Genomic DNA, 11601 nt, shown 5'->3' with positions numbered 1-11601 from the left:
ACGTTGGCTCGCATGCATCCTATTTGACAGGTCAAGGCTATTTGGAGGGATGCCATCAGGAGCGGCCGGGACAGGAGTGAACTCGAGCTGATCATGGCATTGGAAAACGCCGAGGAGGGGAGGCTCCTGGTGGTGCGTGCAGAAGCGGCGAAAGAATCCGGGGTCGATGAGGAGGTCTCGCCAACGCTTGCAGACGGCGGAGGCACACGGGAGGGAGGACGGCTGTGGCGGGAGGCGGAGGAGGATCCCCGTGAGCATGTCGTCGTTTTCAAGGGGGGAGGTGCCGCCGCGGCGGATCATTGCTCGCTGGCGTTCGTCGACGTGGGGCGTCGATCTACTAGGGTTGGGGCGTTGTTCTACTGGGGGTTTTCTTTTTTTTGAGAACTTTCTACTGGGGGTTTGAGGCAGACGCGGACGCACGGGGGACGGGGAGAATCGAAGTGGGGTATCGTTCGTTCGTACGACAGCATTGGGCCCTACCAACTAGGCCCAGTTCGTTCGTCCCCTGGGGCGGCTCAGGAAGAGGCCATCACTGAACATGGCCCATCAGTTGATCTTCTACTGAAATCTCAAAAAAAAAAGTTGATCTTCTACTCTCACAAAATACCAAATCCATTCCTGAAAAAAGAAAATAATGCAGTTGGCACATGGCCCGATTACCATTCCTGGTCAGTAGAACGAATTCTGAACCAAGGTGTTGGATCACTGACTATTCTGAACCAATTTGTGCCTGTAGCTCAGCCTCTGTCCTCCTTGGCATGCATTTCCTTCCTTCGTTGCATCTGGGTAGGTGAATCCCAAATCAGTCAATTGATCTTCTACTACATGTACCACTGTCATCTCTCCAACTCTGCCCTTCTCGAAGCATACAGCAAGGACAGACAACAATTACCAGACCATCTGCTACAACTGAAACTACAGATAGTCCGGAAATACTTGCCATCAAAATGAATAAAAGGGGATGTATCTAGATGTATTTTAGTTCTAGATACATCTATTTTTATCCATTTTGATGACAAGTATTTTCGGACGGAGGGAGTATATGGTAGATCAGGGGTAAATATCCAGTTAGATGTACATACCAGATTTATGTACAGGAAGGTAGAAGATTTCTGGTAATATCAATATTTCAGCATCGAACTCTAATTCATTTCTGAATTATGCTATGGTAATTTTTTGATTCTCACACCCGAACTACTTAGTAGACCATCAGATCTTTGAGGAGTAATGAAAAACCAAATGTACATGCAAAGAAGGTAGAACCCTATGAGAATTTCTCCTGCACAGAAAACCAAAGCGAATGGTGAATACATGACCGATTTACTGATTCTTATCCAGGAAGAGAAACAAATAAACTTCACAATGCACTAACTGATAACCAGACCGATTTCTTAACATGTGAGTGAGAAGACGAGGGGAGTGGCGAACACATCTTAATAATTGAATGAAATAGCAGGAGCAACCTTTTAAGTTAGATGTACTTACCAGATTTATGTACAAAAATGGCCGCAAAACCCTCATCTATGTGACAAGTGTACAAGGCTAGAAGAATGTACAAGAGAACTCCAAGGCAGAGACCTTCATAGCAGATGAAAACAAGCACCAATTAGATTATGTTGCAAGGGGGAAAAGCAAGGGTGATTGCGGGATCTGGCAAGCAATGGGGACAAACAAGGAAGTAGCTTTTATTACCTTGGATCAGTCTCACGGTTCCAGGATGATTTCTGGGATGGTTCCCACTAACCCCCTGCACTGCTGTTTTAGCTCCTCATTCCCGCAGATGCAGACATTTAATTTTTGAAGTGATTTGGGGAGGCCATCCTCTGGCAGCGACCGGACAACCAGACATGAGAAGATCGTTAATTGCTTGAGGTTGGTGAGCTTTTGCAGCCCTGCGGGGAGGCTCTGAAGCTTGCTCATGTTGAAAAACATTAGTGTCTGGAGGGAGACGAGCAGGTGAAGGGCATCCTCTTGCTCCTTAGTGAAGTGCTCCATCTCTTGGTTGTCAAGAAAGCCAAGTTGGGTGAGGGAGGAAGACAGGAGGTTGCAGATGGGCACAGATAGGAGTCTCATGGCATCATCCGTGCGGAGCTCCTGCAGTTTGCATCCATTCAGGGGTGAAACAAGCTGCTGCAGTTCCTGCTATTTTCCTCCATTCCGCAGCTGCTGCAACTCCTGATCCCACCCAGCAAAGAATCCAGGGCAGCCACCAATGATTAACTGTATGAGTTGCCCCCTAGTTGTAAGGAGAGGCCCCAGCGTCCCCATGCCTTCCACGCCCTGAACAGTGAGGCCTCTTGCGGATAGTATCTTGGAGCAGGACCAAATTTGTAACTTCTTGAGGGACCGCAGGACCAGCTCTCCTCTGGCAGTAAGAAAAGTTGAAGGGGGGTCGACCAGGACCAGCTCTGGACAACTCTGGATGCTCAACAGCTGCAGTGTGCCAGAGAGATGGGCAGGCAAGAGCAGCAGCCCTGAATCATTTTCTTCTTTCTCATCCTCCATCTCTCTGGCTGTTGCTGCTGACGTTGTCTGCTGTACATCTACCTCCACTACCAGCCGTGTTATCTTCCGACAATTATTGATTTCCAATTGGGAGAGGCTTGGGAGGTGGGTGAGGAGTTCTGTCAATTCCTTCCCACGTGATCCCTCACCCCGAACCACAAGATGCTCAAGGGGGTGCTGCCATTCCACATCACCCTCTGAATCCTCTACAACCACACCATCTCAACCCTCTACCTTCAACATCTTCAGTGAGCTCAACAGCAGAAGGTGCTTTGGCTGCATAACTGGGCACCTGCTGAGTTCCAAATGCTCAAGACCTGCCAGGTTATTGAATGCTACCACCTCATCTAAGCACTGCAAATCATCCTTTCCAGTAATTTCCAGTATGCATCCACAGAAGGAATTTGTTGAGTACTTAAGCTTGTCCAGTAGCTTTACATCACTTATACTCACAAAATGCAGAGTTTCAGTCCATGGGATATGAGCCACTAACAACAATTCTAGACACTTCTCTATCCGAAGCACTTGCAGTTTAGGAAACCAATCACTATTCTGGTCTTGATCTGATGTGTAAACAAACTGGCTTGCAAATGGCAACTCCAACAGTTTAGGGCAGTCTTTTATAATCTACAACAAACTCCTCCATTGCGGGAATATGTTTCAATATTACTTTGCCAAGGCCCCACATCTTCCCCAAATGAGGGAGACATTGCCAAGAAACACCAGAGAGATGAAGAGATTCAACAGTTACCTTATCACCCAGCCATGTTGGACAAGAAGAGCCTTTGTGCCCTCTAATGCACAACTCCTGAAGATATCTATGTGGTTGAAGGCTCTCAAGGACAACTGCTTCCACACCAGGCTCTGTATTAGACCGCTCAATATCCCAGTCTAATGTTAACCTCTCCAAGTGGATTTTCTCTCCCAGATTTGTTTGGGCTGCTTCTTCTATAGTGCGTATATTCTCAAGGTTATAGATGCCAAGCTCCCTTAGTTCGGTCAAATGCTCTAGTTGACTTGGTTCAAATCCTTCACTTTTTTTATTGACTCTAAATATCTTCAACTCTTCTAAGAGTCTTAGTTTTCCGACATTGATAATATCAGAATGCAACTCATCAACTGGGGTATAAAACCGACGCATGTTTACAAGGTTGCTCAACTCTTTAGGCAAATGACAGTTTTGGCACAATGACCCTAGACGCAAAATCCTTAAGTGATAAAATCTAGAAATAGTGAGTAGTAAATGCATCTCCCTCTCACACTTTGTCTCCAGATACAGGTACCTTAGATGAACAAGTGCTGAAAAGTTGTGTAATATGGACTGCACAGAAAATGAGATTTCATCCAAGCGGAGAACACGAAGAGCCTTTGCTTCCCTCAACAAATCACCCAGAATGCTGACAAAGCTTTCATCCACTTCTCCAAATAACATCAAAGTGTGCAACTGTTTAACCTTCAAACTTGTCTTCAGTTTCCTCAATTGCCTCTTAAGGTTTTCAAGAGAAATTTTATCAGCATCATCTATGATTATAGACAAGTGGTGGATGTTTGGATTAATTTCTACTAATCTCACACTAGAATGATGGACAGTAAGACATTCATGAGAGGCAACTTGCAATGCTAAATCATGTAGCAGGTCATGCATAACATAACAAGGACAACCATCATCACTCTCCTCTCTAAAAAATCCCCATGCCACCAGATCCCTTAAATTGTTCGAACCTGTAAGTTCAAGTGTTTGGTTTCGAGCACCAGGTTGTAAGATACCTAGTCCTATCCACAAGTTGATTAGCTGGGTGGCACTATACTTGTGATCTTCAGGAAATAGTGCAGAAAAGGAGAAACATTGTTGGTGTTGGAAAGGAAGATGGTCATAACTAAGCTTCAATGCAGGCATAATGCTATTGGCATTGGTCTGTGTCTCCCATTCTTTACTTTCTATGACACTTCTCCAATGATGCAAACTAAGGTCTTTACTTAACAATGTACCAACTGTTTTTGCGGCAAGAGGGGAGCCCCTTAGTTTTTCCATTATCTTATGTCCAATCTCAAGCAAAAAATACTGATCACTTCTAACGGGCTCATTGCCAAAGACAAATGCAAGGAATAGCTTCCTAAATTCTTCAGATTCTAATCCTTGCAATTCTATATGTCTAGTTGTTCCAACCATCTTTGTTATTTTTGGAAACCTAGTTGTGACCAGAATCATGCTACCCATTGCTTGCGATGTTTTGAGTGGCAACAATAACCTTTTCCAATCATCCCCATGACTAAACTCCCATATATCATCCAGTACAAGCAAAAACCTTTTAGATTTTAATCTTTGTTCAATCAGCTCCTCAACCCTACCATCCTTTTCCCCTTCAACCTCAGGGATGTATGTTTTAATCTCTTCTAATAGCTTATTCAAATTGAAACTGAGTGACACACATACCCAAATAACAACTTGGAAATGATTTTGAACTTGCTGGTTTCTATATATGTGTTGTATCAGAGTTGTTTTTCCAATCCCCCCTGGACCAACAATCGGAAGCACAGTTAGATCATTGCTAAGGTATTTACCCTTGGTCATATCATGTATGATTGTATCCATGATATGGTCCCTCCCATACAATTTTGGCTCTATACTTTGACCGATAGTAATGGGACGACTCTGGGAAATATCTGGAATAGTTATACGGTCACAACTCGGCAGAGTCTGAGTAACCTCTTTACGCACATGCTCCAATTCCTCTACAATGTGCCTCATCCTTTCAGAAAAATCAACCCTATTAAAACCCAGCGTTGGTGGTTCTCTATGGACCCCACCACAAAGAGTTGGCTGGACAAAATGATCATCATGAGCATGTGCAGAAGATGAGCAAGGGACACGTTTATCGAGCTTGGGCGGGCATACACTAACCTCTTGATTGGCATTTGGCGTTGAGGATGAATTGCCAGGTGGCCTCTGCCTAGCACATGGCCAAGGACAACAGCTTGCCCGCTGTCCTGCATCTTCTGCAGAATCACCTGTAGGGTTAGCAGCAGACCAGTAGCATGAAGATACAAATGTCAGTTTGCCAACAGCTTTGGCGGTGTGACGAGCGTTGAGTGCGAGGTCGCGGACACCGCCCTTGGCATGCTGGTCCGCAGCATCGTAAGTGCCGTGGAGCTCATCGTGGATGCGGAAGTAGTCCAGCTCATCCAACAAGTCCTCAGCAGAGAGCGCCGAGTCACGCAGCTTCCCCAGGAGCTCTTGCATGGCCGGGCCATCGACCTGCTTGTAGCTGGCAGTTTCGAGGGTGGCCTTCACAAGCAGCAGCTCCATCCTTAAGGCCTCGATGTTGACACCCAAGCTCGATGGTGGCAGCCCAAGCCTCCAGCACGCCATCAGCAACGGGGGCCAGTGCCTTGCCCACCACCCATTGTGCTGCGCTGAGGAGTGCATCCATCCTGCGGTGATGTATAGAGGATTTGTTATGTAGCAATGAATCAACAGAAATTCATTAGGGTGATGCAACATAGCAGTAAATGATGCTCACTGCAGAGGAAATTAATTATACTTCTAAGTCGTTGCTAGCAAGTATAAGGAGGGGCAGGAGAGCAACGAATATATATAAGGCACTTCCGTAAACACACGGGAGGGGTGGCGCCTGCCGTCCGGCCGGCGTACGTCGTGGAGGCAGTCGCCGGTGAGGGGTATCTGGATGAGAGTTGTGTTGCCCAGCTGAGGACAGAGGGTGGAAATATGGTGCATTAACTGCGGGAGGGAGGGAAGATATATAGAGATATGAGCAGATGGTAGTGATAGCACCAATCCATGGAGCAACACCGTCAAAACAATACGCATGCTCGGCTTCAGATCTGGTGCCGGTCGCTAGACCGGTCCCCAAGGTGCATCAACCTGAGTGGCAGACACGTGACATCGCTAAAGCATCCCATTGGGCAAAACAAAGCAAAGCCTTGGATCTCACCGGTTTGCCAGGGCAACATCTGTCATATGTATATCCAGGCCAGCAAGCTTATCTATAGACTGTAAGTACCGCAGGGGCTTGATTTCTGTCAAGTTGTGTGTTAAAACTCCATATTCATCTCTGCTCAAAAGCTAGTAGAGGCATAGCATCCCATGGAGCAAAACTTATCACGATCAACTACCGATGTATGCATACAATCAGCCAGAATTGGTTAATTGACTCCATCCAATGCTACTCTCTGCTAGTGTAAAGCATTTCCATGGAGCAATACTACTCAGCTTCAGTTCTCGGGCCACTGTCATCAAGGCGCGCGCAAGCGCATCAACCTGTGCGTGGCAGACAGCATGTGACATCGCTAAAGCATCCCATTGGGCGAAAGAAAACAAAAGCCTCATATCTTGCGCGCTAAACTAATCGCTGCCCCATGCAGCACCACCATAAAAATTCGTACCAGTGGCTTCAGATCTCGCGCTGGCCGGTGGATGACCAGTGGCGTCGCTGATTCGGCGTTCCCAGGCAATGCTGTCCTGATCAGCCAGTCCAAGACAAGCAGCATCAGTACTGCTGGTTTGGCAAGGTAGAGAGGTTGTTATATACTCCCTCTGTCCCAAAATATAAGAACGTTTTTAACACTACACTAGTGTCAAAAACGTTCTTATATTATGGGACGGAGGGAGTAGTAATCTGTATTGGAATATTTACACGTACATCACACTTATCCTACCAGCCAGGCAGGCATGCGGATGGATCGACTACCAATAGGCGTGGGAGCTGAATTAAATAATTCAATCTGGCAGCGAGCTAATTAACTCCGTCCAATGCAGCTGTCTGCTAGTCTTTATTTTTCAACAAAAGGGTGGATTTTATTAACTCAAAATGAAGCATCAAGAGGATACAAACATCCGGAGTACACACCCGGCCTCTGTATAACTAAGATGCACACAGCCAACACCAACACACGCACAAAAAAACGCCATTAAATAGCAAAGTCATATAAGACCAAAGCTATGTGTAGGCGAGAAAAAAACCCGACCAAATCTGCGATTGGCAAACTACAACAATGATCATATCCGCACCAACAATGATCATATGCTAGTCTTTATTACGTTCTGTACTTGGTTTACTAGCTCCGTCCAACGTTGTTGTCTGCTAACGTTCAGGTACAGATTATGTATGACGAGATGCGATGGTGTAGCATCCTATGGAGCTACACTAAAAAGACAATACTCGGCTTTAGAACTCGTGCTGGTGGCCGGCCAGTGGTGTTGCAGTCTTCAAGGCGCATGCGTTTCAAACATCATCCAGCAGCATGCCAATGAGTGAGACAGAACGAAGCCTCGGATTTTGCGTAATTAGCACCGCTAGTAGCAGCGAGTTTAAAAGGATGCCCAGGCTTTCAAGTCCCCCTCCGGTGCTTATTTTACTGTTTCTCCCTCTCTTCTTTCATGGTTGGTTGGTGCAGGCAGAAATAGTTGTCTCTCGGTAAAGAAGAAAAAAGACAAATGGTTGGTGAAAGAGGGAAGACAACAGAAAGCTCAACAATTGAGAAAATGAACCAGGGGCGCCTTTAATGGGATTGTGGCCTTTTTACTCTATTCTTCAGGTTGTAACCATGAGTACTAGTTAACTGTAATAATACCAGCTAGCTGTTTTTAAACAGCCTGTTCAAGGTACCTAAATTAAAATATTGAGCTGTGATGTAGCTTATCTATTATGCTGATGCATCATTGTGTTTTAGTTGGTAATTCGACATCGCTCTAATCCTAGAATACCATGGTGTTTTTTTTCACAATATTCCATTATCAGAACAATGTTGGACCAATTGCCGGAGATGACATGACTGCTACTAGAGTGAGTGTTAGGAGTAAGGATACCTGCATCGATGGCTAGGATGGCTGCGGGGAAGCGAGATTTGCCGGCAGTCAGAAAACCCAACGGTGGCGGCAGAGCTGAAATTTGACCAAAATCTGATTATTATTTTTTGGCCGAAAGGGACTTTTCGTCCCAAGCTAAGATGGCCGAAATCTGATTTTTTTCGGCCGAAAATCAAATCTCTGCCGGCACCTACATACAGATCCATCACTAGTTGGATGAGGTCTGCACATAACCAGTTGAGCAGCAAGTAATCCTCGGCATAGCTGACGTCCTGATTTAGTGATGCCTGGTCAGAACAAAAACACACTACTTTGTGTTAGAAGTTAGAACTAGAACATAAAGGCGATAGTTGACAATGGAAGCTTGACAGTTAAGTTTGACCACCCACATTCTAAATATCATATGTTTCAGTGCCGAACATATATTCATTAGAAGCAAATTCCACACCTAGATGGCTTATTACATGGGCATAACTGAACTGACATTCCATACAATTCAACTACAAAATTTGTGAATCTACTTAAACATAGCATCCAACATTGCCATGGAAACAGCGGACAAAAAAATGGTACCATTTGCTGTAACTGAAAGTCAATTGCTTCTGCAACGCGATAACAAGTAGTGTAGTGTGAATATCCTGACCGTAGATAGCAGTGAACATAGTAAAAAAACCTGGAAAATTCTGGACTAGTTGCATAAGCATTGACAATTGTACGGCCAAACAAATATTAAACCAGAGATGAACCAATTTTACAAATTTTGTTTACATTAGAAGTGAGGATAAGAGAGATGTGTATTGTTCAGAAACTAGGACAACAAACATTTCAGTACTCTATAGTACAAGAGCATTGCAGCATACAAATTAAAAAAGAAGATAAGAGAGATGTGTATTGTTCTACTAGTATGGAGTCTCCAGAGGCTGCTCACATTAGTTTACTTTGCCTCTCTCTATAAAGCATCCTATGGAGCAACACTATCTAACAGTACCCGGCTTCAGATCTTGCGCTGGTGGCCAGCCGGTGGTGTCATGGTTTTCAAGGCGCACACATTTCAACCTATACATGACAAACAACGCTAAAGCATCCAGTATAATGACATTGGGCAAAACAAAATAAAGCCTCAGAGTTCGCACTGGTGGCCAGCCCATGGTCTCATGGTTTTCAAGGAGCACACATTTTAACCTGTACATGACAAACAATGCTAAAGCCTCCAGTATAATGACATTGGGCAAAACAAAATAAAGCCTCAGAGTTCGCGCTGGTGGCCAGCCCGTGGTCTCATGGTTTTCAAGGTGCACACATTTTAACCTGTGCATGACAAACAATGCTAAAGCCTCTAGTATAATGACATTGGGCAAAACAAAACAAAGCCCTGCAACGATATCGCGCCATGTGAATGAACGTGAGAAGCAAATTCTGGCAGTATTCAGTAGGATGCCAAGAGTATTGAATCTCCACCAGCTGCTTACGTTACTGTTTCAACCTCTCTTTCTCCTCCTTGATTATAGGAAAAACATAGTTGTCTACAGGGGAAGAAAGAAAAAAGACAAGTCGTTAGTGAAGACCAGGGAAGACAGCAGGAAGCTCGACAAGGAAGACAAGGAATAACCAGGGGCACCGATTAATGGGATTTCAGCCTTTTTACTCTGTTCTGTAGTACTCCCTCCATTCCCAAATATTTGTCTTTCTAGAGATTTCAACAAATGACTACGTATGAAGCAAAATGAGTAAATCTACACTCCAAAATATGTCTACATACATCCGTATGTTGTAACCATTTGAAATGTCTAGAAAGACAAATATTTGGGAACAGAGGGAGTAAGTTGCAACTTACAACCATGCATGCCTAGGAGACTACTATTACTACTACTACTTAGTTAACTGTAATGATAGTATCTACCGTCAGGATAATCACATACCTAGATTGACACAGTGAAATGTGATGCTAACATTAGAATACCCCATATATGTAATCATCCCAATTTATTCAAACAGTAAAAATTAATCCATCGATTATTTATCCCAGCGGGGTGGGTGATTGAGCAGGACAAACAGAACAAACATTTTACACTAAAAGAAATCTGATCTACTTTTATATAAGTTGTTGCTTGTGAACAGAGGTGAGGAATACATACCGAGGTAGTCGCTGGTGGTGAGTTAAGGAGAAGATGACGGGCTTTGGGTTCTGGGACCATCCGCCCCCCCCCCCCCCCCCCCCCCCCGCCCCCCCCCCCCCCTCCCCCCGACTTTCTGATCTGATTGAAAGTAAAGCCTGAAATAAAAAAAACACCATAGGAGGTTTAGGGATTAACTTTCTGTTTGTAATGAATTAGTTAAGATACAAACTCTGAAGCAACTCCTGATGTAATAGGGTAGATTTACCTATGCTTGGGTTCTATCTGTGGCAGCTACTCTCAGGCTGTTGCCGGGCGCTGTTAAACAGTCTTTGTGGTCGTTGGTTTTGCCTTGGCTTTCAATAAAAGTTGGGGCGGGGGAAACCCCTTTCATTTCAAAAAAAACTCTGAAGCAATCTCAACTGACTGTTCAAGTGAGAATATCAATGGCGTGCAGCCTCAACCGAGAGGAAATCTTTCTGTATAAATTGGCAAAACTGGTAGCAACAAGTTCAATCAGCACTCGATTAACTACAGCGCAAGTCACATCGGAAAGGCGACGAGCGCGCAGTAACAGCCCTGATTGATTCGAACAGTAAGACTAATCCATCCAAAAAAATTCCCCAGTAAAGAACACAAGACAACCGAAACGAGCACGGAGGCTCAGACCATACGACCAAGGTATCTAACCATTATCTAACCATTATAAGAAGGAACTGAACAATTGATGAACCACAACAAAAGTAGCTTAATCAACCTAGACATTCAACACCCTGGAAGTACTCTCTGTTTTCTTATTACAGACGAAATTGTCTTGTACATGTAGAAAGAAAACTGATGAACACTAAATTCATAATAAAAGTCATGAACACAAATGGCTGGACAGCGCACGATGTATAACCAACCAAACAAAACAAATAAATACATCGCCTGAAGCCTGCGTATGGCCAAAGTCATGGCCTCCAAATAGTTATGAGCACTAAATTGATAATAAAAGTTGTTCCCTCGTAACACTCAATAAGCACCACCTATCTTCGGCCCGATGTTGGACTTCAGCTGCTGATGTGTAGCATCATTCTTCCTGCTGATTGCTGCGATTCTGTGTCTTGCAGCCCTTGAGCTGACGCTGGGTTCTGAAACTGAACAGCTGCAGCT

At 44.6% G+C, this 11601-nt stretch overlaps 1 pseudogene; it reads right to left on the bottom strand.

Moving 5' to 3' along the window:
* Positions 1–1704: 1704 nt before the first annotated feature.
* Positions 1705–6319, bottom strand: LOC125519650 (annotated as a pseudogene).
* Between the last annotated feature and the right edge of the window lie 5282 nt (positions 6320–11601).

The sequence above is a fragment of the Triticum urartu genome, chromosome 7 (genome assembly GCF_003073215.2).
Source record: "Triticum urartu cultivar G1812 chromosome 7, Tu2.1, whole genome shotgun sequence".
NCBI lineage: Eukaryota > Viridiplantae > Streptophyta > Magnoliopsida > Poales > Poaceae > Triticum > Triticum urartu.
The sequence above is the reverse complement of the archived record's forward strand: the minus strand, read 5'-3'. Positions and strand labels throughout refer to the sequence as shown.